The sequence below is a fragment of the Halichoerus grypus genome, chromosome 10 (genome assembly GCF_964656455.1).
Source record: "Halichoerus grypus chromosome 10, mHalGry1.hap1.1, whole genome shotgun sequence".
Taxonomy (NCBI): domain Eukaryota; kingdom Metazoa; phylum Chordata; class Mammalia; order Carnivora; family Phocidae; genus Halichoerus; species Halichoerus grypus.
The window spans coordinates 70385897-70411879 of record NC_135721.1 but is presented as its reverse complement, the minus strand read 5'-3'; the positions used below and the strand labels follow the sequence as shown (position 1 = coordinate 70411879).

Below are 25983 nucleotides of genomic sequence, written 5' to 3'. Positions count from 1 at the left end.
ACTTTCTCTTATCAAAATGGAGCTACTCTATATCACCCCAGGACCTAGGTAACTCTGAGACTAAGAAAAAAGGAATCATTCATTAGGAAGTGTGAGAAATGTCTTCGGGTTGATTTTGTTTAAATGCCAATGTGAATTGATCATTAGCATTTGCGAGAGCTGTGCAAATAACACCACCTAAGGGGCTAAACCAACATGGGATTGTTTCAAAGCAATTAATTCACTTCCAAGCTTCTTGTATTAACACCACCTTATTTCCCCAGTGTAGATATACAATTTGTCTTAAAAATCAACCCAAAACTGTGATATTCCACCAACAACATTACAGGGATGAAAGCACAACCCCCTAGTCAAATGCAAATTATAGTCATATTAGTATGTTAATGAGCTAAGTGATAAACTGTGGGTCAAATTTCCTCTTCTTCAGCTTAAATAGCACTTGAAAAGGCTTATTTCTAAATGTTTGGAAAACCTAGGAGCAGCAACAATTAAGGTTTATAACATGAACGTTATCTGTTCAGCAATATGAAAAATTAATAGACAGGACTAAACTAAAATGAGACATAATTCTTCCTAATGATTTGCAAGTTAATGGGAAACATGGCTTCAAGGAAACATATTTAATTATTCTAAATTTGGAGTGAAGTCTTTTCAAAATTCCTTGTTTTACAATTTAAAAAAATTAGGTCTGTTTTGTCTAGTCGAAGGAAATTTCAGGAGAAGCCAAGGAGAAAAATAGTTGAGAAAAAAATGTTGAAAGGAGATAAAGGTTTTCATGAGAAAGAATGTTTAGAGATGTCAATTTCTCTATTCTGACTACTTATCAAAGAAGACTTTCTTGATTGAACCTACTCCCATCACCGGATTTCACCTGGTCACAAAACAGCTATGTGCTTTATAGAGTTTTTCTACAAATATTCATTATCTTTTATATGTTCATGTTCATTTTATAAGTTCCTTAAAATCCAAAGCAAATCTGATTGTATTTTGCAGCATGCAGCTCAGCTCCTTGTGTAGGGCAGGCTGGGGAAAGCCCAGGGAAGACCCCAGATGGCCAGGAAGTGTGGTGGAGAGAGCCTGAAAATAGGGTCACCTAGACATCCCCATACACTCCGTTTTCTGTGTGTCCATGTCCAGCTCTACCCCCTGCCACTTCCACAAGCTGTGTAGCCATGGGCAAGTTATAGAATCTCCCTGGGCCTCCCCCCACTTTGACAACTATAAAAGGGATGTAATAAAGCTTTAGGCCCAAGGCAGTGGTCCCAACCTTGGCTACACAGTGGAATCACCTGGAGAACTTTAGAAACACTGCTGACTGGGTCCCACTCCCAGAGCTTCTAAATTTACCTGTGTGGCTGTTGCAAGGGCACAGGGAATTTTAAAACTCCCTAAGTGGTTGTAATGGGCAGATGAAGTCAAGAACCAGTGCTGTAAGGGTGTTACACAAATTAGTTCAAACAAAGAAAAACAGTACCTGACAAGTAGTAGGTCAAAAATTATTTGTTTCCTTTTTTCTGTAGTTGGTTTTTCTATTTGTGCTGATAGCTGTGTTTGATCCTAGCTGGAAGCTAAGAGAGAGAATTCACTCAAAGATTTGTTTTATTTTTTTAAACTTTTTATTTCAAAATTATCTTAAACTTAAGAAAGTTGTAAGAATAACACAAAGAATTCCTATACACCCTTCACCCAGATTCACCAGTTGTTAACAATGAACTACATTTACTCTATCACTCCTCCACATTCTCTTTACACATATAATTTTTTTTCTTGAACTAGTTGAGAGGTCGTTGCAGAAAACATGCAACTTTACCACTAAAGAACATGTATTTATGAAGAACAAGGGCATTCTCCTACCTACAGGACAATTATTTGGCAAATTTAACATTGTACAATAGTATTATCTAATCTACAGTCCATATGTAACTTCTCCAATTTTTCAATAATATCCTTACGGCATCCCACCATTCCCTCCCCCCAAATTCAGGATCCAATCCAGGATCACGCATTGCAGTTGGTGTCATGCCTTTTTCATTTCTTTTAATCTGACATGATTCTTCTGCCTTTCATGAAACTGAGAGTTTTTGAAAAGAACAGGCCAGTTGTTTTGTATCCCATGCCATTTTTCTTGTAAGTGTACAATTTAATGATTTCTGGTAAATATATAGAGATGTGTAGCTATGCACTACAATCCAGTTTAGAACATGTCCATCATCCCCCCAAATTCTGCTTTCCCCACTCAAACCCCCAGCCCTAAGTAACAACTGATTTTCTTTCTGTCTTGATAGTTTGGCCTTTTCAGAATGTCAAGTAATAGAATTATACAGTACTGTATCTGGTCTTTTTAAGTCTGACTTCTTTGACTTAGCCTAATGTTTTTGAGGTTCACCCATTTGCAGCATATCTCGGTAGTTTGTTCCTGTTTTATTGCTGAATAGTACTATTGTATGGATATACCACACTGGTGGGCAACTTCTAAGATGGTCTTAGATGACCCCCACTTTCTGGTATTCATGCCCTTGTGTGGTTCCTTCCCATTGAGAGTGGGCTGGACCTAGTGACTTGCTCCTAATGAATAGAACGTAGTGGGATGTCATTCCTGAGATTAGGTTATAAAAAGACTATTCCCTCTTGGGGGCTCTTACTCTCTCTCTCTCTTTCATGAATCCCTTCCTCTGAGCTGCCATGTTGTAAGCAGCCCTATGGAGAGATACCCCATGGCAAAGGAACTGATGTTTCTGGCCATAACTAAAGAGAATCTGAAGGCTGCGAACACCACGTGAGTGAGCATGGAAGCAGATACCCCCTCTTTGCAGTCTAGGCTTCAGATGAGACTGCAACCCTGAGCAACACCTTGACTGCAACAAGAGAGAGAGACTAGAGTTACCCAACTAAGCAAGGTCCAGATTCCTGACCCACAGGAACAGTGATAAAATAAACACTTGTTGTTTTTGTTTTTTGTTTTATTAAAGATTTAATTTATTTATTTGACAGAGAGAGACAGAGAGAAAGGGAACACAAATAGGGGGAGTGGGAGAGGGAGAAGCAGGCTTCCTGCTGAGCATGGAGCCCAATGTGGAGCTCAATCCCAGGACCCTGGGATCATGACCTGAGCTGAAGGCAGCCGCTTAATCAACTGAGCCACCCAGGTACCCCAACACTTGTTGTTTTTAGCCACTACATGTTGGGAGTGATTTGGGCATAGTAATAGATAACTAATATATCATATTTCATTTATTTTCATTATATCATTTACTAGTTGATGGACATTTGTATTGTTTCTGGGTTTGGGCTCTTATGTAATATTGCTATGAACATTCACATACATGTCTCAAAGGACTTCTCTTATGGCACCAAGCTCACTTGGCTTGTGCTACTCCTATAGTTCCAATTACTACTTTGGTTTTTTAACTGTTTCCCTACTTAAAGCACTTTCTTATCTTGTCAAATAAAATTGTGCAATCTACCACTTATGCCCTACAGTAGTATTTTAAATCAGGACACAGTATGTTAGAGAAGTAAATTGACTTAATTTTAAAAATCATTAGGTTCCAAACTATACAGAGCACTAACTACTTCTTGATAGAGTATTAATATTTCAGGATATTAAAAGACTATTTGGAGACAGAAGTGGTTATTTGCTTAATTTTATACTAGATATGTGTATGGGGTAAAGGGTAGTTTTGTGCCCTGGGAGAATTAAGGTCATATTTTCTTTTTCTACTGCCTTGCTCTCCAAAGCATATATCTCTTAGAAAAAAACATTTTTAATCTACTATGCCTGCATAGTGGTACATGCATTCCTTTAATTCTTAACTAAGAATGCAGTCACCATGACTATGTTTTCAAGATTTGCTTTACATAGCTAAGATATGGACCGATTTCTCATAGTATCTAATGAGCCCTTACCATGTGCCAGGTATTATTCTAAACCCTTCATATGCATTACATTTTATTTAATCCTTATAATGATCTTAACTGTCACAACTCCCTCAGGTAGGTATTCCTAACAAGATGGTCCCTTTGCACAATTCTAGGGGTTGCCATTCATATGTTGGAGTCTATATGAATGCCTGTAATTATATAGTGCTAGGCTGCTTGTTGGTGTTGTCTATTACATTCTCTACTCAACAGATGAAGAGGCACAGAAACGTTAAGTATCTTGCCCAAGCTCAACCACTTGTAGGTGGTTGAGCTAGGATCTGCATCTAGGTTATCTGGCTTCAACCAGGGCATGAACTCTTAGACACTCTAATGTTCTGAAGAATCTTAACTTGGGGTTTTAAAAAAAGTCATGTTAGATATGGTTATTTTATTTTTATTTTTTGATATGGTCATTTTATTTTTTTAAGGTTTTTAAAATTTATTTATTTGACAGAGAGAGACACAGGGAGAGAGGGAACACAAGCAGGGGAGTGGGAGGAAGAGAAGCAGGCTTCCCACAGAGCAGGGAGCCCGATGCAGGGCTTGATCCCAGGACCCTGGGATCATGACCTGAGCTGAAGGCAGACGCTTAACGACTGAGCCACCCAGGTGCCCCATTGATATGGTCATTTTAGATAATTATTTCTAGGGCATTGTTTCTCAAGGAGTGTTCCTTGGACCGGAAAGATCAGCATCACCAGGGAGCTTGTTAAGAAATGTGAAATATAATGCCTTCGTCCCATCCTGGACATACTGAATCCGAAAGTCTGGGATGGGACCCAGCAATCTGCATTTTACAAGCCTCCAGCTGATTCTGATGCATGCTCAAGTTTGGGAACTAGTAAGTTTTAGGAAATAAGTTTTTTTTTTAAAGGAAAAAATACTTAATGGTATTTAAATTTTTTTTCTATTTGCTTTAGAGCAAGTTTTATTTCAAGTAACCTACTCAAATTAGTCCATGTGTTTATTAAACTCTTGATCTATACTATAAGAACTAATCTTATAGAATTCAAGGAAAGGCAAGGGTGAGAACAGGGCAGTCACTCCCTCCAGCTCCCCTATAAAAGTGATGTAGCTACCCACTCCCTAGGTTTCTGTGTCTCCTCTTTCAAATGTTCAAAAAGGAAAATTTGATTGATTTAGCTGTGCAATGGGGTGCAGCCTCTTGGGCCAGCCAAGTGTCTACCCATGACTTACTTGCCTGAATCCAGGGGAGGGGTGAGGTCACATAGTACAAATAGGCCAGAAGGGCTCTGTTGTGATGGAGGCAAGTCAGAATCTTCTAGAGGGGAGGATGGATGGAATCAATGATCTGCATCTTTGACACACAATTTATGTTTAAAATAATGTGGTAAGGGGCGCCTGGGTGGCTCAGTTGGTTAAGCGTCTGCATTTGGCTCAGATCATGTTCTCAGGGTCCTGGGATCAAACCCCACGTCTGGTTTCCTGCTCAGCGGGAGTCTGCTTCTCCCTCTCCGTCTGCTGCTCCCCCTGCTTGTGCTCTCTCTGTCTCTCTCTCTCTCAAATAAATAAAAATAAAATCTTTAAAAAAATAAAATAAAATAATGTGGTAAATATAAAAAGAATGCATTCATTCTATCATGTTTGTTATTGAACATGCAGCATTTGAGCTTCTTAATTGGTTTGGGAAAGGATTCTATGGACCTGGCCAGAGCAGAAGCCCAGTGCAGAACAGCAATGAGTGAGGTTCAATACGTTTCTCTTATCGAGTGGCAACACAGACACTGAAGTAAATAGAAGGGGAAAATTTATTTGCCAGAATTTAGGTTGGTATTTTTTTTCTCTTACAGATCTGAAGATATTTTCCAAAAGAATATGAAATGCGGTTATCTGCTTGTGAGAAAATAAGTCCACTGGTAGTTCAGACTTGTTCAAAGTGACACCATCATTAGCTGAATTATACACTGTATCTAGCTATTACCTGAACAGTGTGTAACCTTTGAATAAATCCTGACTGAGTAGTCTGGCTGCCCTGTTTCTATCACATTTGTATTCTCCTGAGCCACGGCTGATTGGATCAAAGGTAGACATCTGACCAAGGAGAAACAAGCCTTTTCAGCCAATTAGGTTTTCTATCTCAATACTTTGGTAGCTGAGGCATATTAATGGTGGAACACAAGAGCAAAGATCTCTAAAATCTTGATACTGAAAGTCCTGAAATGTATTGATTCCTGTCTTTCCTGTGGCTTAGTCGTTCTCTGTTCCTTTGTGTACTAAGAAAGTATTTTTATAATGCAACTCCTTTTTAAAATAACATATTAGGGGCACCTGAGTGGCTCAGTCGGTTAAGTGTCTGCCTTCAGCTCAGGTCATAATCCTGGAGTCCTAGGATTGAGCCCCATATCAGGCTCCCTGCTCAGTGGGGAGTCTGCTTCTCCCTCTCCCTCTGCCTTTCTCCCCCTGCCCATGCTCTCTCTCTCAAATAAATAAATAAAATCTTTTTAAAAAAAAGGAAAAAAGAATTTTTACTTGAGCAAATTCAGTAGGTTTCTATTACTTACATGCAAACATGTTCCAAGACCCATAGTTATTAAAGATAGTTTAATAGTAGCAATACTTGTTAAAGAAAATAGAGTATGTGTGTATGTGTTTAAAGCATGATTCAAGTATCATTAAACTCCAGGGTTGGAAGAAAACTGAGAGATTTGCTACATAGTTGAAGGTCTTTATTTAACAAAGATAAAATTGAGAGCTAGAAAGATTAAATAATTTGCCCATTTTCTTCTTCTATTTCAGATTTTTGGGTTCTTTCTACCAAGCAATACCACTTCCCTAACACGAGAAGAGACAGCAATCATATCAGTAAGAAATGCATATTTCAAAGTTTCAATTATTTTTAATGCTTATTTTATTCTTAGAAGACTCGACTGCCACAGAACTGAAAATAAATTCTCCTATGTAATATAATATCTATACATAAGCAACATTTTATATCATGATTGCTGGATATCAAGAACATTCAGAAGAGAAATTACTGCAATTTAAAATGGAATTTTACTGACAAGTACTAAATTTTCTTCCCTGCTTATTCATTTTAAATCATGTAATAAAGTGAATTTAATGATAGAGTGATTCTTATGGGTATAGGAAAAAATTGCTTCCCCTTTGCTAAATCCATCAAAGGTAATTGAAGATTAATAATACTATATGTTGTAAAAATTGGCTTATTTTCACTAATGGAAGATACATCACTGCTCAGATGTTCTATAGTCTGTTACTTGGAAAGGAAAAAGAAGTAGAATGCCTACAGATAGGATTGACCACATTATTTGTAGGGGCCAGTGAAATGTGAAAATATGGCATCTTGTTCAAAAAGCAGAAAAAGTGCCAATGCACTCCAATGCTAAAGATACTAAAATATCAAATACTTTTCTTTCTTCTTCTCCTCTCTCAACTCATCTTGGTGTTTTTAATTTGTTACTTAATGTCTTGCACAGGGATACTTTCAGGATGAATGCAGCTGCTCATAGGCACCTCAGGGCTCCATCCCATGACTGTGTACACTCACCGTCCCCCAGCTGCGAGCTTCACCCCTCCCCAGCTGCGGGACCTACACGCTGTACCCTGGCAGGGGCAGGAAGTCAACCTTCCTTTGCATGGCCCATCACCCTAACCCATGGCAGACAGGCAACCCCAGAAGACTGCAATCTCCACACCTAAAATGTTTCTTGTGTAGCCCTGCCATGGAAAGCCTCCTCTTTTGCCCCATGTCAACCTTGAAGTAGGAACCAGAACATATTCAGATCCCTTCAAAAGAAAATCCATCCATCAAATATTTATAGGCAGTGTAGATTCTGCTGAAGATTTTGTAAAGGAGCCAGGATTGGATTTCATAAGCCACAGTGAATAGCACACAACTTTATTAATGCCATCCTCCAATTTGTCTTCTTTTTCTTGTTCCATGGGGGGAGGAATAACAAAAACTCATCATTTTCCCCTAGATGAGCCAACTTCCAAATCTTCCTCTGTGCACCACTACTATTCTCTCCCTTCTTTACTGCATTAGTCCCAACCTCAACTATTGGCTTGAATGAGTGCCTCTGAGCCAATATGTAAGACCAGGCAGTCCCAAAAATAATGGCTATTTAGACCTAAAAGTTGTGCTCTGTGAACAGGTTGGGTATAGCTAAGGATGAGAAGGGCAACATGGGCAGCACTGATTCTTAGGTGAGGAAATCTGCACATCAGCTTAAAGTTGTATTTACGACATTTTGGGGGGTTCAGCATAGCATGAAGAAGAAATTGAAAACAAAGAGAAGTCAAAAAAAAATGGAAAACCCCCAAATGATGTAATCATTGGCTTTGTTAAATTATTGTCAATTTGTTTAATCTTTGTCCAAGTGAGACAGTGCAACAAACACACATAAAACTAATAACCACAAAACTAATAAGGGAATTCAACAAATTTTTTTTGAGTGTATAATATACGCCAAGCAGTATTCTAGATAATTAGAATATATCAGAGGACAGAAGAAAGACTGGTGTCCCTGTGAAGCTTACATTCTAGTCCGGGAGCCAGACTTAAGGAAAACATAATAAATAAGCTATCTAGTGTGTGGGAAGATGATGACTGCTATGGGAAAAGATAAGGTACAATAGGGAAAGGGGATTAGGATTCTTGGGACATGGTTGGGGATAATTTGCAGTATTAAATAAGGAGGCCAAGGCAAGTCTCATTGTGAAAGTAAAATTTAAGCACAGACTTAGAGGAAGTGAGAGAGTTAGCTAAGCAGATATCAGGAAGAAGAACATTCCAGGCAGAAAGCAAAGGTCACAGGGCTGGGTGTGCCTGGCACTGTGAAGAAAGAGCAGGGAGGCCAATGATGGTGTTGGTAGGGTTAGATCATGTAAAACGTGGTGGGCTATTATAAGGACTTTGGCATTATTCTGAGTGAAATGAGGAAGCCATGGAGTAGTTTTGAGATGAGGTATTACACGAACTGACAGATTTTAAGAGGATCACTCTGGCTGCTGTGGTAAGGAAATACTGCCTAGGCTCAAGAGGAGAAGCAGGGAATTAGGAAGTATTAAAGTCATTCAGGCGAGAGAGGACTATGGCTTTGAGCAGGGTGGTGGCAGTAGAGGTGGGGAGAAGGGGTCAGATTCTAGACGTATTTTAAAGAGAAAGAGAGGAGCCAAAGGTGACTTCAAGGTTTGGGGCTTGCACAATCAAAGAGACAGAGTGAAGCAATTGACCGTAGTTTCTAAAAGTGCCTAACTCTAAATGAAACACTACTGGGGAACAAAAATTTGTATTTGCTACAATATAATTTGGAATCTCTTTAATACTGCCTTCCCTAAACAATTACCTCGTTTATCAAAAGTCAGTTTCACAACTGCAGTATTTAATTTTGAATAAACTCTATTTACTAGATAGCCAATTGCTATAGATAAAATTTGTTTTATTCTTCTAGCAGTAGAAAAGGAAACCAACTTCTCTAGCTTCTCTTATGCAATCCTTTTGGGCAATTCCTAAAATTGAAGTAGGTTGACTTTTTAGTTGTTGTTCATTTAAAAAATAACACGAGCAGCTAGCATTTACTGAGCACTTATTATTCACCTGGTCATGTGCTCCATTGTTACACGTACGTTGGCCTCATAGCACCCCTCCGAGGCTGGAACTGCTATCTTCATTTTGGACAGGAAGAGGTTAAGAAAATGTTGAAATATTTTGCCTGGTCTAGTAAATAGCAGAGCCAGGATTTTAACCTGAGCCTAAACCTACAGCTTTTAAAAACTGTACAAATTGTCTCTCTACTTGACTGCTAAGGAGGGAGGGACCAGGGAAGGGATATGGAATTTTAGCACTTTTTGGTCCCTAGGAATTACTGATGTTTTAGGTTTCCCTCTTAGTCTATTTGGGCTGCTATAGCACAATACCATTGACTGGGTGGCTTATAAACAACATATATCTACTTCTCACAATTCTAGAGGCTGGGAAGTCCCACCATTTGGTGTCTGGTGAGAACCCAATTCCCAGTTCATGGCTGGTCATCTCACTATAACCTTCTATGATGGAAGGGGCATGGGAGTTCCATGGGGTCTCTTTCATGAAGGCACTCATCCCATTCCGTCTCCCCTCTTATGACCTAATCACATATGAATTTGGGGGGGGCAATATTCAATCAATAGCAGCCTCTTTTGTGATTGATCAGTATAGTTTTAAATGTGCCTATGTTTTAATTGAGTTTCATTGGTCACATTCTAAGCCTTAGTTTCCCCATCTTTGAGGGAAGGGACCTAGATCGGTGATTTCCAGGTCTTTAAAATTTTCAACTCTCGGGACTCTTGGGTGGCTCAGTTGGTTGGGCGTCTGCCTTTGGCTCAGGTCATGATCCCAGGGTCCTGGGATCAAGTCCCGCATCGGGCTCCTTGCTCAGTGGGGAGTCTGCTTCTCCCTCCACCTGCCACTCCCCCTGCTTGTGTTCTCTCTCTCTCTCTCTAATAAATAAATAAAATCTTAAAAAAAAATTTCAACTCTCTCAAGGCAGGACATACCCTATCACTATTAGGGATTCATTGTAGAAGTTCTCAATGAGGTAGAAGTAAAAGAGAGCCTGGGAGGGGCACCTGAGTGGCTCAGTCAGTTAAGCTTCTGACTCTTGGCTCCAGCTCAGGTCATGATCTCAGTCATGAAATGGAGCCCGGCAACGAGCTCTGCACTCAGTGAGAAGTCTGCCTGAGATTCTCGAGATTCTCTTTCCCTCTGCCCCTCCCCCCCCCCACTCTCTCTCTCTCTCTCTCTCAAATAAATCTTTAAAAAAAGAGAGAGAGAGAGTGCCTGGAAACTTGACAGAGCCTGGCCCTAAAGATTCTGATAGTAGTTCTGCTTGATCCATTAGATCAGTGGTTTTCAAACTGTGTTCCTGGAGGAACACTGGATGAAAATGCCTGGGCTTTCCCAGCCTTTCAATATCAGCCCATTTTCAACCAGAGCAGATCCACTCTATTCTGTTTTATAGTTGGATTCCATGTAAGGTTTCATTCAAAGAAACAAAACCCTATTGTTCTACTTTGAATAATCTGAAAACTGCCATTCTAATTAAGTGCTCCTTATACTTTAATGTGTATATGAATCACCTGTGGGAGTTCTAAAAATACAGATTCTTATTTAGTGAGTCTGGGGTAGGGCCTGGGATTCTGCATCTAATAAACTCCTGGTGATGTCAATGCTGCTGAGTGTGCTCGGACTATACTTTGAATATAGCAAGCACTAGAATGATTGCTAGAGCTTTAAAAACTCTAATCGTTTTTCTACTCAACCAAAGTCTTTCCTTGGAATTTTTCTCAGAATGATCTTAAGTTTACCAAAATGGTAAATTCTAGATTTCGTCTCCTCTTACTCCCCAAGTCTTTGTCTGCCTTTGTCTTTCTAACTGTCTGTCTCGTTCTCTCAATGCCTCTCTTCTCTTCCTCTTTTGAAAGGTAAATACTGAACCTTTCGGACATGCATTTAAAAATCTTTCTACATACCATGAACATTGTGCCTCAGCCAGTTCATCTCAGCAAGAGCTAACTAGGGAGGGTCTGGGAAATTTGCCACAAGTGAGTTATTTAAAGGTAGTTATGGTGACACTCTCTTCTAAATTTAGCATCTTAATGAACTTCTCCAGATTAAGGAGTAACTGTCTTGCACTCTTCCACCCTTTGTGTGAAAAATTTAGCACATACTTGAGACTGATTATTTTCTTTCCTGTGTTAGAGGCTTCAAACATTTCCTTTCTCAAAATACTTCCTCAGCTGCCTTTTCCCCACATTATCCTTTTTCTGCAAAGAGGTTATCCACTTCTCAAAACTTCGATTCCCGAAGCTGTCTCCCCCTGAGCCTCTACACAGCCCTATGTCTCCACATCCAACTATCCAACGCAGGGGTCAGCAATCTTTTTCTGTAAAGGTCTAGATAGTAAATATTTTCAGCTCTGTGGTCCGTAGGTTCTCTTTTGCAACTACTCAACTCTTTGTGACGTCAAAGCAGCCAAGGAAAACATGTAAATGAATGTGTGTGGCTGTGTTCCATTAAAACTTTATTTACAAAAGCAGAAGGCAGGCCAGATTTGCCAACTCCCCTCCCACCCCCTGATAAGCCATAAGTTTGCTGACCCCTGATCTACATGCATGTTGAAACTGGACCAGTCAGATTGTAGAGCTCCTGGGAATTTGGATTGGGACGGGGAAATGGAGTTAAGTAATAATTGTGGGTTGCTAAGCAGGAAAGTTTGTTCAAACTGGGTGGAGACCAGAGGTGGAGAGCAGGGGCCACTATTTGGGACAGCCATAGTAGCATTCAAGCAGACGAGTAAGCAGAGAAGCCCATCTGCAGAGGAAGTGAAGCAGACATACAAAGAAAAGCTCAGATTAGAGACCAGAAGATGAGAGAGAGAAAGGAGGAAGGAGGGTTCGTGTAATATTGGCTGTGCTTCCCACAGTTTTGTCTCACATAATCCCTGCCTATTTTTATATTCGTTCCTCCTTTACTTTAGCCAGCTGGCATGAGTTTCTGTTTCTTGCAACCAGATAACCCCTAACTCAAGCAAGCTTTTATACTCCAGAAATTCCAATGACTGACAGTTCTCTGACTTGAACAGTCATGCTCTCACATAGCTGAGGCTTTGCTCAGTGTGGTTCCACTCCCCACCCCCACATTGCCACTTCTCCTCCATATTCTTTTCTTTCTGCAAACTTTGCTCAGACTTTATCTCCCGTGGCTGAATTAGGACTTGGTTCCCACCGCTCCTTATGTAAAGCTTTATCAGTGCACTTATAATGCCACATTATATTTTCTGATTTGCTTGTCTTTAGTTATAACTACAACTTTTATCTGTGCTATGTATAGGGCCTGGTACATAGTAAGAACTTAACATAGAGGTAAAGTTACCCAGTGGTCAATAAATCTGTAACATAAGGATAGGTTCTAACCACCCTGAAGGCTCCAGATCCTCAGCTGTCCCTTCCAGCTTCATGAGCCAAAACAGAAATAATATAAACTGATAAACTTATTCATATGTAAAGGACTATGGAAAGGTACTCAATATGCCTTTATAATTAACTTTGCTAATTGTTGTTCAAAACTATGTTCTCACTGAATATTTTGTCTGCCTATTTTATCAGTAGCGGAATATGTTAACATCTCGCGCTAAAATTGTTGATCTTTTTATATTTGCTTTCAGTCTTTTAAAGGTTTTGTGCCATCATTTTCTGGCTTCAGACTATTCTATTAAAAAGTCAATTCTAAGTCTATTGTTTCTTTAAAGATGAACTCTTATTTTCTCTAGTTCTTCTTAAGATTTTTCTCTTTGTCTTTTAGCATTTTATCATGATGTATCTATGTGTCAACTGTATGGACTAGAAATATATATATTATATATCCTGCTGGGGATTCATTAATTCAAATATTATTTCTGCCCAATACTATCTTTCCTTTCCTTCCAGAATTCCAACTACATGCATATTAAACTTTATTACTATATCTTCTATGTGCTTTCCCTGTGTTCTGTGTTTTCCATCCTTTTTCTTATGCCTCATTCTGCATAGTTTCTTCTCAACTATCTTCTAGTTCACAAATTCTATCTTTGTTTGTGTCTAATATGCTATTATACCCAGCCCTGAGTTCTTATTTTCAGTTAGTGAATTTTTTGGTTCTAAAATTTTCATCAGATTCTTTTCTTCAAGTTTCTAGTTATATGTCTAAATTTTTAATCTTACATTTTATTTATTTATACATAGAAAACATTGTTATTTTAAAATCTGAGTCTGATAATTTCACTATCTGAATCCCTTTTGCTCGGTTTTTGTTCTTTGTTGTTTCTGTTGGGTTTTTTTGTTTGTTTGTTTCTTTGTGTGACTGATTATTTTTCATTGTGTACTAACCATAGTTTTTGCAAAATGGTACAAATGATCTGAGGCCTAGAATGATATTACTGTACTCCAGAGAAAATTTCAGTTTGCTTCTGCCAAGGGCTTGGGGGCATTAGCTTAAAGGAATTACCCCAATCCAGTCTCAGGGTTGAGATGATTTGAAATGGAGATGTCTCCCCTTTACTTCTAGGATATAACCATTTGGATTCCTTGTCCAAAGCAAGGGGACTTCAACCGAGTCATCCTCCTTCCCCCTTTGCACATCTTGAACTCTAATCACTATCCCCCATTCCTGTCCATACTCTCAGCAACCTTCTATGGAATGGATAAGTGATTCACTGGGCCTCCATCAACCCTCAGGTCATAGACTATAATTTCTATCTTGTTAGCTCTCTACCACCTTCAAGCTGATATTTTTTATATTTTGCTAAGTTTTTCTAGTGTCCTTAGTAAGAGAATTGGTCCAAATTACTGCCAATAACAGGGCCTATAGAAATGTAGGTACTGGGGCACCTGGGTGGTTCAGTCAGTTAAGCGTCTGCCTTCAGCTCAGGTCATAATCCCAGGGTTCTGGGATCAAGCCCCGAGTCGGGCTCCCTGCTCAGCAGGGAGTCTTTTCCTGCCTCTCCCTCTGTCTCTCCCCCTGGTTTGTGCTCTCTCTCACTCACTCTCTCACTCAAATAAATAAATTAAATCTTTAAAAATAAATAAATAAATAAAATTTAAAAAAAAGAAATGTAGGTACTAGCAAATACAGGTAGTTGCACTTAGGAAGTACATTGAAAAAGATCCTCAAAGGAAAAAAAAATAGACTTTCATTCACAGTTCCATCTTTTTAGCCCAAGTGGCAGACGAGTACTTAGGACTATTGTATCCTATTCCTGGTATCTTGTAATTTGAGAAAAGTTACTTCTTTTATCAACAAACATTATTGACTATCACCTCTGTCCCAAAAACTGTTCCAAGAAATTAGACTATAAGAATGAAAAAGATATGGCCATTGACCTCAAGGGGCTTGAAGCCTACATTCCTTATTGGTAAACTGGTTATTTTTAGAATCACCAAGTCATGATCAGAGAGTCTTTGTTAAATATATGTAATATAATGATAAATACATTTAAAATGTAAACATGTATATTTGAGCTCCTATCACTTTTCAGCCTAAATATGAGGGCAGTTCAAACAATATATTTTCTAATGCATTTGTCTTCCAGGGAAGTTTATTATTGAATATGTTCCTTTAAAGTATTTTGGAGAACAAAGAATACAAACTTCACAAGAGATCTTAAATGCCAGGATCCTCTTTTTCCTAAAGAGTTAAACTGTGCTTTCATAGCCTTTTTACTCTTGTAAACTCCTAGGAAAAGCTACTCACTCTGAATCGTCGTTAGTTTTAATCAGAGCTTTTCCTTGATAGGTGTTCAAAGTCCTCTAAAATAGCCTTTAAGTATACAAGTGTCCCTGGACTCTAAACTAAGTGTGACAGATTTCCTAAGGGACCTGAGCCTTATCCACAGAGATTATTTAAATGTTCCCAGCCTCTCTACTGAATCAGTCAGTAGAGAGGACCAGCAGAAAGATCTTAGTGGATGCCAATGCAATACATTCATTATTTGACCTTGAACAAGTTACATAACTGTTCTGGATTTGTTTTTGCATCCATGATAAACTGGGCTCCTGATGCCATATCTTTAAAGTATATATTAATTCCAGATCTCAAATTCTGTGATTCTTCTAGAGTTGAGGAGGACTGTTTGGTCACCTGAGTTTAAAATTGATTAGAAGGAAAAATAGGAACTGAAGTTCAATATATCAAATACGATACTATTACAATAATCTGTAAGGAGATGAAGACCTGTATTATATTAGTGATCACCATGGCTAGCAGAGATAAAACAAAACTAAGGTATGAGAAGGCTGTGGCTCTCCAGAAGCCACCTCCTTTCAATCTTCCCTTCTTTCCTCTGCTCCCTTTCTACTACATTCTTCCTCCAGGAACTTCTTTCAATTTGTCCACATGAGGGGGCAACACTGATTGCTCTTAAGGGAGAAAATGAAACAACTCTTGCTTTAACTGAAGCTTATTGTATATTTGCCTTGTGGCCTCTTACTCTAAATGCAGTTATGAGGCCTTTCAGGACAGTGTAATGAGCAACAAATGGAACTGGCAGGTGATTTTGGACAAATCATATAGACACAGCATTCTCCTCTGTGGAATGAGGGCTGAACACTTCCATTTTTGTTTTTATACATTGTGATGCCTATAATTCTGTGTCTTTGTCATCCCCACAGCTTGACTTGTTTTATTGTCAGTAAGCAGCCTGTTTCATAATCAGCTCACTTTATACTCACGGCCTGGCACATAGTGAATATTCAGTTAACATTCATTGTTCGGGAAGAATGTGAACCTCCTATGCATCAGTCACTATGCAGGTCTCTTTACCTTTTCTTTCAATCCATTCAGCACACTTGTGAGATAGGTATCACTACTCTAGTTTTTGAAGATGTGGATATATTCAGAAATTTAGTGGTCAGGATCATAATTTTAGTAAAATGGAGCCTTAGTTCTGCCACTTACCTTGTATTTGTCAGGTTATTTTTCTAAGCCTCGGGTTCCTTATCTGTAAAGTGGGAATTTGTAAGAGTTAGGATAGGGTTTGCAGATTTACCAAAAACCAAAACAAACCAGGAAGTGTATCCCCAAATGAAACATTCTTATTAAAAAAATGATTCTGCATTTATCTGAAATTCTGATTTAATTGGACACTCCTATTTTATCTGGCAATGCTATCTTAGCATTATGGTTATTACAATGCATGTCAAAAATTTAGCTCAGTCCCTAGCACTTAGTGAGGGCTCAATAAATGCGATGCTTATTAAATTTTGTATCTGATTTCGAAAGTCCTTTTTTTTCACCACAACCACGCTGAGCTCAGTTTTCACTTAAAATTTCAGTCAAGTGAGGGTAATACTACTTTTAGTTCATATTAATGTTTTACCGTTCCTACAGCGCTTTCAAAGACTGGCCAATGGCGGAAAGCTCTTGAGGAAACCCACAGAAGCTCGGGCTGTTGGGGGTCTTCGCTGCACTCGCAGCACCAGGCTCCGCGGGCCGACCGGCAGGGTTGGTCGCCCTAGCCCCGCCCCCCGCCATCTCCGCCACTCTGGGGCCGCGTCGCGCCCCGCTGCACTCCTATAGGTCCTTCCCGGACAGGCGAGGCCTTTCCATTTTTCCCGCCTTCCCAGCCCCTCCTCAGCCCGAAACCCGCACTGGCTCACAACGTCTCCGCCCTGCCTTCCGTGCGAACCCCGCCCTTCCGGACACTGCATCTCCCTTCCTTCCCACCAGCAGTTCAGAGCAGCCTGCGCGGGCCCTGGCCGGCCCTTAGGTAGGAGGTGGGAGGGGACACCGAGGGGCGGAGCGAGCCCCCTCCGAAGGGGTCGCGAGAGGCGGGGACCAGAGGGAGGGGCGGGGCTAATAGCCTTGGCGCCGCGTTGCCATGGCAGCGAGGGAGGGTGCAGGGAGGGGGAGGAAGCGAGCGGGAGGGGGATGTGGTGCTGCCGCGGCCGCCACCGCAGCTGCCGCTGCCTGCTCTTTGCCGCGTCTTCCCGGAGGCGGCTGCTGGAAGCCGCCGGGAGCAGCTGTGGTGCTCTGCCATATTGTGTCTTCCCCTGCCCGTCCCTCGCCTCCCCGCTGAGGCGGCCGAGCAGACGGTGAGTCCCGTGCGGAGTGGCGCTCTCCTGGGCCGGCGCCGCCGGGCGGCCCCGCTCTCCGCCCTAGCCCGCGGCGCAGTTCCCGGGCGCGGAGGCAGCGCGCGCGGCCGGCGTGGGGCGCGGAGGCGGCTGTCCCGTGACGCGCACGGACATTTTTGTCCTGTGAGGAATTGGTGCTGGCACGGAGGTCTCCCCTGCGCGCGGCTCGGGTACTGTGTGGGACCCCGGGGGGTGTCGAACTAAGGGGAGCGTGGCCCCGTGAGGAGTTAGGAGTTTTTCGTGAGAGGTAATGACTGCCCCGGAGCGGGTGCCGGCTCTCCGGCAAGGCTCGGAGGTGGCCCCGAGGACGCTTAGGGCTCGACTCAGGGCGAATCTGCTGTTAGAGGAAGTGCCCCAAGCCCCTCGGGTGTGTGTGCAGCACTCCCTCCCCCGCCTCGAAGTGGAGCGAGACGTGCCGGGCGTGGAGTCCTGGTCCGGCCCCAGGCGGCCTGGCTGGGCCCCGCCAAGTAGTGCCCGGGGAGGCGCCGAACGCTGCCTGGAGTGAACTTCAAGCCGCGGGGCTGCCGGGCGATGCGGGGGGACAGGGGCGGGTCCGGATGTGGGGGTGGCCGACCCCGGCACCCTCTGGCCCCTCCTCCAGCGGGCGCCCTGGGGGGCCTCGCCGGGTGGCTGTCTTGGTGGGGTGCGAGTTAGGGTTTTTCTGCGCTGCAGTATGGACACTTCCTGTTCGTCGCCTCTCTTGGGCCCGTGGTTACTTCTGCCCTTCTGTCTTGTGTCTGGGAGGGTGAGAGGTCGTGAGGGCGCATGCGAGGCCCTCCGCCTGCTGGGTTCGCCCCACCGCAGTAGCAGCGAGTCTGAAACCCGGGAGGACGGTGGGAGTCAGGGGAAAGCTGGCCCCTGGGCGTAGCCCTCCATCCTCCACTCTTAATCAACTCCACTTCTTTTACCCCTTTGCAAAGTGCCTCTGTTCCCACCTCAGCTCGCGGGAGTGAGCGTAGCGAATTCAGTGGGGTGCACTCTCGGGATCTTCTTGGACCTGATTTCTTGTCTCTTTAATTTAAAGCAGCCCGTGTACTTCGTTTTCACCTTAGAGAAAAAAAGTTTTAGCGTGCAAAGAAACAGCACAGTCTTTCTTCTACCCCAACTCCGAGGTGGAGGGAAGTGGGAGGTTATTTGTTTCCAGGTTAGTTTGTGCTGTGTCTCCTGTCTTCCTTCTGATTGTGACAGCCACGTGGCCGGCTGAGTGTAATAGAGTGCCCTAGCGCCACTAGGTCTGAGGCTTCACTGGTACCAGGGGCTTTGTAATCGTGCTGTAGCCTCGCATCCACATTTATTTTGGTGTTTTCAAAGATGAGGAAGTGGAAAAAGCTCAACAGTTCATGTCTATCTCTGTTCCATCCGAATTGTAAGATTTATCTCTGTTACCTTGCAGTCCTTGTAAGGTTTATATTGACGTTTTTGCCTTCCTCTGCTGTTTTGATGATTCATCTCTAAAATCTCAGCAGTGTTAGGTACCATTAAGGAGTGGTGGGGGAATAGAGTAGTACATTATGGGGTTCCCCAACTCTGGAAAAAAGTCGTTTGTATTTCAAAAGCATTAGTGAGAGGTTCTAATGCGATAAGAAACAATCATGTTCTGGAGGGTTTTTTTGGTGTTTTTTTTTTACTTTTATAGAAATCTTAGTGTTTTCTTCTTACATAAAAATCCTGACCTGAAAAAATATATTACGGATGAAAATACTTGTTTAGGGATGAAATAAACACCCGTTTGATTTGTGTGTGTGCACTTTCTTAAGCTCTTTTTGGGAAAGTTTTAATGGTTAATATGAATGTTAACATGAACAGATTTTATTTTAAGGAATGAAATTTAATTTTGAGAATATATGAAGTAAAGGGTCAAAGGGTTGAAGATAAAAAAAAATCCAAACTTTTGGAGAGTTTGGCAAATTTTAGAATTTAGGTGTAATCCCTGGATACTAATGCATGATGTTTCATTTTGTAAATGCTTTGGTGGATTTGAATTATTCCTGTAACATAGGTTTTTATTTGAATCAGTTTTACTTGAAGGGTGCTAAACCACAGGAAACATTTAGAATGTGTAAAAGAATTATGTAGAGAAGTTACAGCAGCACCATTTATTAGAATTTAATTATGCCATAACAATGGTTCTCAATCAATGAAGTTAATAGATAAAAAGATTGGAGAGGCTTCAGTGCAGAAAAGATAATGTGATTGAGAAATTGGTATATGTGCTGACCACTGAAAGCAATGCTTGGTTGAGAAAGAAAGTAAATGAGGTGATGAAATACTTATATAAAGCAGGAAGCACTGAAAACATATGCTGTCTGATAACAACATTATTAGTTATGGGATCTGACTATCGAATGAAACTTTAAAAAGTGCCATCCAAACAGGACTTACTCTTGTTCTTATGGTAGCTTAGCTACTCACAGTATGTGTTGTGTGTTGCTTTTAGATTGTTGTCATTTTGGTAACTGGGTTTTGCACAAATGCAAAAAGTCCTCCGGAAATAAAGTTTCAAGGGCCCAATGCTTTGCTGATTTCTTAGATAAGAAACAGAGGTCTATGATGTGATCCCTATTCTTTGGTTGAAGAGACTAAATTAACACCCATGAAAATAAGAATTTATATTGTGAGAGGATGTAGTTAGGAGTTAAATTGTATAATGCAGGCAAGTACTGTAAGGCTTAAAAGGAGAAGGAACCTAAAGGGTTTTGATTAGGTAGGGAGACTTCTTCAAGAAATAAGGCTCTTGCTTTCTAAAGTCTAACCATGTTACTCCCCTTAGATTAATCTTCCTGAAAATTGTATCACTTTTATGTCAAGCATGAATACCAAATTTCTTCTCAGGACTTTTCAAACTTTGGTCCCAGTCTTCTCCCATCTTATCTTGCACTAACCTTCAGGAACTGTTCTTTATTGACTACTTCAGTGTTGTATAACAATTTTACTTCTTCTTACCTTTGCTGGTGTAACATTTTTCTGTTGGAAATGCACCTGCACACATCCTCTTAACAACTGAAGAAATACTCAAGCTTGAGTCTTGGCTGCCCTGAGAGCCTTAGAATCACAGAAATACAGACCTGCCTTCACCTCTCCAACTGAAAATTCTTTACCTTCTCAAATAGCATATAATTCTTTTGGCTGTGCTTTATGTACTGCCTGTTTTCACTTAATAAATACTTTTTGAGCACTTCCCATGTGGCAGGCACTGTTATTGGTGCTGAGGATACAGCTTTGAATGAGACAAATTCCTATGTTCTTTGTTAGTCATCTTTTTAGGTTTTATCACTCCAAGGAGATTATAAAGTCTTTGACCACCCAGAAGAATCTTACTTTCTTGTGTATATGTGATACTGAATAAAGGAAAGGCAGGACATGGTATGAGGTAGAGAGATGGATGAAAGGATCTTTACAAGTGAAGGGTACAAAAGCATAAGCGATTATGGATGGCCTTGAAAGTATCATTTCTGAATGTAAATATGGTTTAGTAAAAAAAAAAAAATGGCATTTGAGCCTGGGAATATGATAAAATCCTTATTTGAGGAAGGTTCATTTGATAGCAGTGTGTACTACTAATTATTAACTGTGGGGATGGAGAGGCATAGGAAAAAGATCTACTGAAGAAAAAATAACTTTGAGAAGGAGGTTTGGAAGAAGAGCATTATCAAGAAGATGGTGAGTTTAGTTAGTTGAGTGTAAGGTGACTGGGAGATAGCAAGGGGAATATGACCTTTAAGTGACTAAAGATTAGAGATGTGGGATAGTCCATTCAATACAGAACTGACAGCTACTGTTATGAATTGTTATGAAATGAAATGTTGAGGACTAAGAATGATACTTTGGGAAACTAAAATTCAGAGGGCATTTGCTTTGGTCATATGTAACTTTATAACTAATACTATAGATTTACACAATGCCTACAGTAGTGTTTTATTAATAACTTTATTTCCACTATAGTAGAATGCTATCTTTGTCTTATCACCAAACATAAAGGGACCAAAAGAATGTTTATCATCATTTGCTTCCAAGGGACTTTGATTCATTCCTTATTTCCCTTACTCTGACTGTTTTTCTTTAAATAAATTTCTTTAGATTAGTTTTACATTTACAGAAAAGTTGCAAGATAGTACACATGAGTATACCTTACTCAGAGAGATTTCATTTTCATTGTTAACTTCTTATATTACTATGGTACATTTGTCATAACTAAGGAAACAGAATTGCCACATTTCTAATAACTAAACTACACGCTTTATTTAGATTTCACTAGTTTTTCCCTAGTGTCCTTTTTCTGTTCCAGAATTCCAAATTCTGAGACTTTTCTTGTTTTTATGACTGTGACAGTTTTGGGGAGTACTAGTCATAAATTTTAGAGAATGTCCCTCAGTTGAGATTTATCTAATGTTTTCCTCATGATTAGACTGGGGTCATGGGTTTTAGGGAGGAAGACAGCAGACATGAAGTGCCATTCTCATCACATTACTCCAAGGGTACATCCTAACAATATGATAAAATTGATGATAATCTTGATCACTCTTCGAGGTCTTTGTTTGCCATGTTTCACCCCCCACCCTTCCATGTTTTACTCTTTTAGAAGCAAGTTGTTAAGCATATCCCATGCTTAAGGTCTTAACCTAATTTTGATTCATATTTTTTTTTCCCTCAACCTAATTTTCTTTTCCATAAATAAACATTTAAACTTGGATAGATATTTTTTGAGCATCTACTGTATTTCAGTGCTAAGAATATAGTGATGAGTAAGAGATGTCATTTCTACTTTTCTGGAGTCTGCCTGATATAAAACATAAAATAGAATTTATCCCCTGACTTACATAGGTGTTGATTTCACTGTCATTTATAAACATGGTATTACTATAAGGCCTAAAAGGCTAAATAAATCTCTTTACTTAGGTAGTCACTTAGAAGATATGCTTATTATCATAAAGGTTAAATATATGTACCATAGAAATAACTGCCTTTTTGTACCAACACAGATAATGGAAAATTACTTTGATTCTCCCCAAATAGATATATTCCTGTTAAATACAGGAATTGGATAGTTTAATTACCATTAATTATTCTCATAACTTATAAAGTTTGCAGGTTATATAAGAAAATTCTTGGCTTCTTGATTGTATTTTCATAGGTATTTGGTGTTTTGCCACTTAGAAGTGGTTTGAAAGGTGTGTTGGGGGGAAAATACCCTGGGAAAAGAGTAGACCCTGCACTCTTCTTATGAGAGACTGTGATTATTTATTTATTGAAAAGAAAATGAAGTTGAAGAAAATAACAGTTAAAGTTTTGAAAGTGATAAACTTTTGGAGGGAGGTCACTGTATACTTAATAGAAGAGAAATGCCATTCTAATATTGGGAATGTTATTGAGAATATTATCAATAAAACTGCTGGTTTTATTGGACAATAAAATTTGATAAAAGGCCTATTGAATGAGGATTTAAGTTAATTTTTTCCTAGTTAACTGGGTTAACTACAAAGTGCTCTTACTTTGAACTCTTACTGAAGTTCTTTCTAAAATGTTTTTAATACATTATACCTTTCACACTATATTGTACAGCCCACTGAGCATAATTTAATATTTAACTTAGAATTTTGACACAGAGCTAATATAGTACTTTTGAGTTTTATTCATAACCTTGGAGGTAGAGAATTGAGAAAATTGATAAACTTATATATCCTTGTGGTTTGTTTATCTTAAAAGAGGAAATACAGAAAAAGAAGTGATTTCTTGTAAATTAAGATTTTCCTGTTCTTTCTGTTTGCCCCTTGCCTTTGTCCAGCTCCTCCATCCTTAAAAGTTCAGTTTGAATGCTACCTCTTAAATAGTTATTGAACAACATTTATTAATAATCATAGCAGCAATCAATAGCTTTTATTGAGCACCTACTGTAGTCTGACATGGAATTACACTAGACACGTAGTATATAGTATATAGAGTATATATTAATTCCTCATAACAACCCTACAGGAAGTATATTTTTCTTATTGATAAAGAAAAAGATAATGAGAAGTTATGTAAATGCAGTGCTGGGTATTTGAATTCAAGTCTGTCAGACTTTTTTTTTTTTAAGATTTTATTTATTTATTTGACAGAGAGAGACACACAGCAGGAGAGGGAACACAAGCAGGGGGAGTGGGAGAGGGAGAAGCAGGCTTCCCGCAGAGCAGGGAGCCTGATGCGGGGCTCGATCCCAGGACCCTGGGATCATGACCTGAGCCGAAGGCAGATGCTTAACGACTGAGCCACTCAGGCGCCCCAAGTCTGTCAGACTTTAAAAATGCATATTCTGGGGTGCCTGGGTGGCTCAGTTGGTTGAGCTTCAGGCTCATGATTTTGGCTTAGGTCATGATCTCATGCATCCTGAGATCTAGCCATATGGGCTCCATGCTCCATGGGGTGTCTGCTTGAAGATTCTCTCCCTCTGCCTCCTTCCCCTTCTTTCTCTATCTCTCTAAGATAAATAAATAAATCTTTGAAAAAATGCGTAATCTATGTACTGTGACCTGAAGCCTTTATAAAAAGGGTATTTGCCAGGATGAGACACATCTTGATCTGTCTCCAGGAAGAAGTAGGGAAAAATACAGGGTAGAGAGAGGAAACTAGTATTTCCAGGCCATTTTAACTCATTTGATGCCTAATTTATAGAATGCCTCGTCTAGCAGTGCTACTGCTTTATTGTTATAATGAGTTAAGTGGTGTTAACTCTTTGGGACTCAAGGAGGTTGAGTCATTTCTCAGATTGTATAAGCTTGTTGGCTGATTGGTCTGCTTGATCTCAAAGCCTTGCTCTTTGACTTTTCTAGTACAGGATGCTGCTATATTTATTCATTTATTTAAACATTTGCTTACTAAATGGTCTGTACTAGAGCATAAAAATTAATATATGGAGTTCTGCCTGCAAGGATTTATAGTCCAGTGCAGTATTTCTTAAGTGGATGATAGAACCAATGTAGTAAACTGTAATCAGCATTTCTTAAAAAAAAATCGAATAGAAAATTTCAGTGTATTATATGTGTTAAGTGTAAAAGTGTAGTTTCATTTTGTTTCAGTTACAAATGTATATCTTGGATCTCTATAAGAATGTCATAAATAGCAAGTAAGTTCCATAATAGGATTCTATATAGAATGCTAAGGAAGCATGATGGAAAAAGCAAATAATTCAAGGAGGACTGGAAGATGACTTTAAGTAGTTCTAACAAATAGGGTAGAGAGCCTTAAATACATCTAAAAGCCTGAAGGAGTAAAAGAGCACAGTATATTCAGGAAACTTGAAGTGGTGTGAAATAGTGGCAAACAGGAGCCAGATTTTTCCAGGAGTTTATAGGCTACCGTACCAGAGATTTTAGATTTTATTAGGCCCATGGTTTTCTGGAGTTTCATGGTGTTCTTTTGTTAAAGAACAAACACCGGTATATATTTGATTGTATCATATAATCTAGAAACAGTTATAGCAATAGAAATTTTGACCATATAACACGTATATAGTGTAAAATGGTACCCATGAATATAACTGTTGATAAAAACAATCACAACCAAAAACTGGTTAAGCAATTTTGAGATGACTTTCAAATAAATGTTCCTCTTTTACTTTTTCTTGTGTTTTGGCATCTGTTAGCCATTGCTAGCAGGCTAATGGTAGCAGGTGCTAACATTTTAAGAGAAACTATAAGAGAGAAAGTTCACTTTTCCTTTGGATTAGGAAGACAGTCGTTTTTGCAGTTTTGAGGACACTCAGGGGCCACCTATAGGAATATTAATGTCAGACCCATTTCTGAAGGCAGAGTTCACAAATTTTGCCTACAGCTGTTTTTTGTTTGGGTTGTTTTTTTTTTTCCAAATTTTGCATTATTTGCCAACATGTAAATATGGGTACATTTCACATGAAATGACTAGAGTTCTGTCATCTCTGGAAAAATTGAACATTGTAGCAACATTGGTTTCATGTTCCTAAATGGCAGTAATTGGCTAAAGCTTAATAATAAGGAGCTGCCTTCTCTTTGACAGTTTCCATCATTTTCTATTTCTTACACCAGACCAGCTTCACTCATTTGTGGCCTATCTTGTCCTTGTAAGGCATTTGAATTGCCTGTGTACTGTACTTTGTGAAGAGTTTTTAAAAGGGGATTTTGGTGTTTGAAAGATCATTCTGCCATTACTGGGCAGGATAGATTGGAGGAATATGAGAAGGGTCTGGTTAGAATTTTAATGCAATAGGGCAGGTGAAATGCCCTTTGTTTTCTTCGGAACCTGCAGTACCTTGTACCTTTCTCAAAGCATGCACTATATATAGCTTTCTATTATAGGTATTACTTATTTCTTCAACTGAAGTGTAAATACCTCATACATAATATATCCTGGATAAATGTTTGTTGAATTTAATTATATTTATTTTGAAGACCACCATATTTGTCACAAAGATGAGTTTTCTTG

At 39.8% G+C, this 25983-nt stretch overlaps 1 protein-coding gene and 1 long non-coding RNA gene across 6 annotated transcripts in view; one reads left to right on the top strand and one right to left on the bottom strand.

Moving 5' to 3' along the window:
* Positions 1-16926, bottom strand: part of LOC144379361 (uncharacterized) — a 215243-nt gene extending 198317 nt beyond the window's left edge. For all 3 annotated transcript variants that reach the window (XR_013442195.1, XR_013442194.1, XR_013442196.1), the window contains exons 1-3: positions 16797-16926; positions 16376-16418; positions 1475-1568 (exon numbers count right to left, since the gene is read on the bottom strand). This is a non-coding gene — a long non-coding RNA (uncharacterized LOC144379361). The remainder of the gene's footprint in view (positions 1-1474; positions 1569-16375; positions 16419-16796) is intronic.
* A 135-nt stretch (positions 16927-17061) lies between these two features.
* FOXN2 (forkhead box N2) overlaps positions 17062-25983 on the top strand; it is a 69496-nt gene continuing 60574 nt past the window's right edge. Inside the window, exon 1 of one of the 3 annotated variants that reach the window (XM_036121641.2) lies at positions 17062-17186. The gene's annotated coding sequence lies outside the window, so the exon portion shown is untranslated. Of the gene's footprint in view, positions 17187-17330; positions 17512-17597; positions 17721-25983 lie in introns of those variants that run through there. The other 2 variants (XM_036121640.2, XM_036121642.2) reach the window with 2 other exon arrangements.